This window comes from Eriocheir sinensis, unplaced genomic scaffold (assembly GCF_024679095.1).
Source record: "Eriocheir sinensis breed Jianghai 21 unplaced genomic scaffold, ASM2467909v1 Scaffold149, whole genome shotgun sequence".
NCBI lineage: Eukaryota > Metazoa > Arthropoda > Malacostraca > Decapoda > Varunidae > Eriocheir > Eriocheir sinensis.
The window spans coordinates 604,156-610,000 of record NW_026110839.1 but is presented as its reverse complement, the minus strand read 5'-3'; the positions used below and the strand labels follow the sequence as shown (position 1 = coordinate 610,000).

At 44.0% G+C, this 5,845-nt stretch overlaps 1 pseudogene; it reads left to right on the top strand.

The window, feature by feature from the left end:
* LOC126990200 (mothers against decapentaplegic homolog 3-like) overlaps positions 1-5,367 on the top strand; it is a 16,424-nt pseudogene extending 11,057 nt beyond the window's left edge.
* The last annotated feature ends 478 nt before the right edge of the window (positions 5,368-5,845 follow it).

Sequence of the window (5,845 nt, the reverse complement as noted above, 5' to 3'; positions counted from 1 at the left end):
CTCTGAAATTTTTTGCTAAGTATGAAAATTAACAATGGTCAAAATATATAGACTGTTTATGACTCTTTTATTTGGCAGTGATTTAGGTTTGTGCCATAGCCCAGTTTTTGAGAGTGTGTTTTCTTGATATGAGAATTAATTGCAGCAGTGTGTAGTAATTGGCGATCCACCTTCTGTGTTCCTTGCACGAGGCAAAAGTAGACTCCTTGCTGATTAATTTGTTGTTTGTAGGACACTGGACAAACAAAGGCTGGGGAGAGCCTCCTTTGTGTAGCGTTTTGCAGACACGTTTGGGACACGGCCATGAAGTTGTCTGTCTGCGCTTGCCAGAAAGTTGCTAATTTGCTCTCACCAAAAATTTTGTACACCCAGTAATTATTTTAAAACACAGCCAGCATTATTTTTTGTGGCCTTACCCTTGCCCAGAAAGAACAGGTCTGCCCGCAACCCTCCTCCTGGTGACAGCATCAAACAAGGAAAGAATCCTCAGCCAGGTTCAGTCCTAGACTCAATTTTTTTAATTACTCTGCTGCAAACGGATGAAAATTGTAATACTAAGTAATACAAGTGAGGTTTGCTCTTGAATATATTATACAATAAAGATGCCATAGTGGGCTGATTCAGTGAAGTAAGATTTTTCTTTATAGAGGCAAGCATTGCATTTGCCTCATCACTTTGCTGGAATGATGACTTTTGACAAGACTGTTCAAGATACGATTGTGAACATTGCACACTAAGCTTGCACATCATCTGTGATACATCCCACTTTATTATTATTATTTTTTATTTGTTATTATGATCAGTAATAATACTAGTATTAATATTATAAGCAGTTGTAGTAGTAGTACTTCCTCGCGAGATTGACCTTCCTCTTGGCCAATCCTCTGAACTCTTTTTCTAGGAGCAGTGATTTGCTGGCTCTCTTTTTTTTTTTTTTTTTGTGTGTGTGTGTGTGTGTGTGTGTGTGTGTGTGTGTGTGTGTGTGTGTGTGTGTGTGTGTGTGTGTGTGTTGCCCTTGGGCTGTTTCATTTACTGTGAAAAAAAGATGTAGTAATAGTACCTACTGTTATTAATGTAACTAATAACTATCTGATAAGCAGTTAAGTTGGCATAGAACGCTGAGTAGCAGTATTCTCCATTGCAATAAAAGGCTGTGGTCACTTCATGAAGCTGCTTTGCTCTCCTCACAGTTGTCTCATTCCATATTATTTACCATCACCCGCCCCCAACTCACCTCCACACACAGCGAGGCATGATGATGGTTTTGTTGTTTTCCATCTGTTTGTCAGTTACCAAAATATCTATAAAAAGATTTGTCACCAGATACACACCAAACATCCCTTGGTGAACATTTCAAACTGATTAACTTTTGGGAACACCGATAAACACTGACTTAATAATCACCCTCCGTACTCTGCTGAGGCGGACAATAATAAAGGTGAATAAATATAAAGAAACTGGCCGCCTGAATGACTTTGGTCGGCCATATGAAAAAACTCGCTTGTGCTCTGAAGGAAACTGCGAGTGCTGCGGAGAAACTTGAAATGTTCTGAGCGTGGCTGAGCCCAGGCGAGGTGCTTAAAGTTTTGCTTCCCACTGGATTGGTTAGGTTCATTTCAAAGAAAATCGATGTCAGCCAATCAATAGGCGGTGTATTCTTTTGGATCGCTGTTTATCATTATTATTACGTATCATTATTTTTATCATCATTACCATTATCATAGTTGCCGTTTTTGTTTACGAGGAACCTTTTGGCGTTCGTTTACCTGATTTTTTCCAACCCTGTCCTTACTTCTGTCTGGCTTGTCGTGTGTCTTCAAAAAAAGCAAAAGTAAAAGAAGGAAACTTGTCTAATAGTGTGGTCACGTCTTTCCAAGGGAAGCGTTGTTTTGTTACCAAGCCGTGGCGGCTGCCTGTTGTGCAGCCACTCTGTGTGTTCCAAAAAAGTGGTGAGGTTTGGTTCATAAAATGTCTCAAATGATCTCCAGCCTCCCCATGTAATCATCAACGAGCAGTCGTATATTTTCTTGGGCTCATACAAATCCTTCAGAGCAGACCCTCGCACACATTTATTGGTATCAGTCTTATAACTCCCAGGTACTTTTACTTTTGTATTTAATATACCTAAGCATAAAGGTTAGTGATTGCAAGAACCAAGGCGTGGTCCATTACGACCTTACCAGCAAAATAAAGCTGAGTAACTGGCTGTTAGAAGATTAGATAAACATTATACTGATGGTGATTCCGTCATTATTCGCTCATAAAAGTTATATAAAAAGTAGCATTCTTTGTGATACAGTTTCTCAGCTGGAGAATGTCAAAAGGGAAAGGGGAAAAGAAGGGAAGATAAAGAAAAGTAAAAGTAAGAAGAGAGGAAAGAAATCCTGGGAGTGGAGATCTGGGAAAGAGGAGCAGGTGGGGGCGGGGGGTGTTGGGTGATGGGGCGGGTGGTGGGCAGCGGGGCGGGACTGAAACTGGAAGGTGATGTCAGATCTGCTTCATTATGATGACTCGCTGCTGGTGCCTGTCCATGTGAGGGGACAGGAAGATAAACGTACATGTGACTCCTTGTAGCTGGAGGGGTCGTGAAAGGCTTCCTCCAGCACATAGTTACTGGTGCGTCACATGTGTTACTACCCGGCCAGATGAAAACTTTTAAGAATCAGCCTGGTGCAGTACTAGGTCAGATTCATAATAGACAACTTGCATCAATGGGCTGTCTTCATATCCACCTTTTGGGATACTGTATAGCCATGCACATGTTTAATTGGTGGTTTATATTTCAACAGTATATACCTCTTTTCCAGTGCTACATGCATCATAAAGTATTACAGCTGTTGCCTCATGTGCTGTAATAACGTGGGCACACCTAATGTTGGTTGGTGGGTATTAGCAGTAACCACGTTTAATACTGTGCGCACACCTTCCCTTGGTTGTTGGCAAATAGAAGTAACATTTTTTTATTTCTTCATTCCAGGCATGATACCCGTCACCATCCCCCCCTTGATCGCAGCCCGTCACCTACTATGAGCCGGCCTTCTGGTGCTCCATCTCCTACGAGCGGAACACCAGTGTTGTTGAGCCCTTCCATGCCTCGCAGGCCTCCCTCACTGTGGACGTCTGCTGTGGTGTGTGTGTGGGCATTGGTGGAAGGTTTTTCATGGGCGTGGAGTAGGAGTAGGTAAAGTTATCTCCAACTCCGACTCCTACGATATGTGGTGGCGTAGCTGGGTATGGTGTGGTGGGGTTTGATATGCCTACCACTGTACTATAGAAGAGGAGAAGGGGATGAGGTGAAGTCAGAGTATCAACATTAAAATTTCATGGATTTGGAGTCAGTCAGAATTTTTTGTATCTGACTCCACATCCTGAGTAACTATTGGTAAGGTGTGATGGGGCATGAGAGGATGTTTTCTTAAATATTAGAGTATCCAATGGTAGGGTTGTATGTTTGGGTGTGCTGGTGGCATTAGAAAAAGAGATACAGAGCAGATTTGTCGGTGAGTGAATGTGAAGGGAGCTTGATTGGGGTGGCAAAGGATGAACTGAATTGCCCATCATTAGCTGTGTTAGGGATAGAGGTGTAGAGTAGATGACTATTGTGGGATATTGTCGAGCATTGAGATACAGGGCAGGTGAGTTGTTAGGTAGGTGGACAGGTAGGAAGCCAGGTGGGTCGTTAGTGCTCATCCGGCCTTCCACTCAATCCTCTCCCTTCCTTACCTCCTTTTATTTGTACTGTTATAGCTTGGTTGAATGCTTGCTTTGCTGAGGTGAAAGCTGAATACCTCTCTGATTCTTATTTTTTCAGTCCCAACTAGTGCAAGGTGGCTATAGAATGGACAGGTGGTTAGAGCAGATAGTTTAGTAGTGCAGTTCAGAAGTTAAGCTCTCCATATGTATGCCTAGTGTGGCAGGGAAGGATAGATGTAATGTTGAAATGTCAGACTCTGTAACAAGAAGTGGCTCCCAAGGTCCCCTGTAAGCCATAATAATCCTCAGCAGCCTCTACAAGCCCTAACCTCTCTCCCTGCAGACCCCAGCAACAGTGAACGGTTCTGCCTGGGTCTGCTGTCCAATGTCAACGCAACCCGGTGGTGGAGCAGACAGCGCCGCTACATTGGGAAGGTGTTCGCCTCTACTACATTGGCGGGGAGGTGTTAAGCGAGTGCCTCTCCGATTCTTCAATCTTTGTCCAAGTCCAAACTGCAACCAGCGTGCAGGCTGGCACCCGGCCACCGTGGTGAAGATCCCGCCAGGTGGGTGCCTGGCCTGGCATGAGGCAGGCCAGCGGACCTCCACAGTCTCAGAAATGTTTACACCTATTCATTCTTATCTATACCTAATAGTGTCATGCCAAGGCCAGTTTTGTCTTACGACAATAGCACAAAATAGTAAAGTAAAAACAAGTTTTGGGTTGGGAAGTGTTCTTGGATTTTCAGGCTGTATGAAGGAAGAAAATATAGAGCAGTCTATTACAGAGTTTATTAACAATAATGTAGGGTTGTGGAGGTGAAGCTGATAAGGTGCCTCTGACCCCCTTACCCCCCCAGGATGTAACCTAAAGATATTCAACAACCAAGAGTTTGCACCAGCTGGCCCAGAGTGTGAGCCAGGGCTTGAGGCCGTCTACCAACTCACTAGGATGTGCACCATCCGCATCTCCTTAAATCAAGGGCTGGGGTGCAGAGTACAGGTGAGGCCTTGGGCACTGCTGGCAGGAAAGCAATTACACAAGAACATTCTGATGAGTCCTAGTAGGCCAGAATAAACAATAGTATAATACAGAGGACATTTATGATGGTTGTTAATAATGAAGAAAGAAAAAGGCATAGACCCTCACAAAAGTAATTCAATAAATAATTTATATATATACCTATATATATATATATATATATATATATATATATATATATATATATATATATATATATATATATATATATATATATATATATATATATATATATATATTAAAAGACTGAATCAAGCAAATAATAAAAGTGTAATAGTAAACACTCCCTTTGGTCTTACTGTCACACTTTTATATTTGCTTAACTTCAATCTTCTCTGTTTGTAAATCCTGATCTTTCTTTGTATTAGATTTATTTAATCCAGTCTTCAAATCCTCATTACTGTACTTCATTATATTAGGTGCATTTGTGCTCACCTTAGTGTTGTAAAGAGTGTGTTGTGAGTGATGGTGTCATTGATTACAGGTGTCCTCTCCCATCCACCCACACAGAAGGCAGGCGGTCACCTCCACGCCGTGCTGGATAGAGCTACACTTGAATGGCCCCTACAATGGCTGGACCGTGTGCCTGACACAAATGGGCTCCCCTGCCTCCCTGCTCCTCCATGTCTTGAGTGGGCAGCAGGCATGGCATCAGCAGCAGGGTATTGGCTCCTTGCCCAGACCCTTGGAAAGTGTTTTGCTGAGGCGGAGACATTGCTGGCTTGTGTCTGGTGGGTGACTGGCGGTCTAGAGTACCCCGTTTTAATGAGGCTGTACAGGGCAGTGTTGGCGCCTTGGTGGCTCAGTGGCGTGTGGAGTGTTGTGGACCCGAGTTTGCTGTGGGGCAGCATGCATGGGGCTGGCGGCGTGCTGTGCCGGGACCAGAGGCCAAACAGACCCCATGTAGCGCCACTGAGTCTACTGTGTTGAACTCAAAGGATGTGTGAGTGCTGCAGTGCATGACCCCAGTGCCAAGGATGTTGGAGGTGTGGTCAGCTGACAGCCTCATCCTGGGGAGGGAGAGAGTGAGGAGGGGTCTGCTGTTGTCTGAAGGGAGTCCTGCTGGCAGTGTGGGGCTGCTGTGGCCGAGGCTCGTGGAAGCTGAGACTG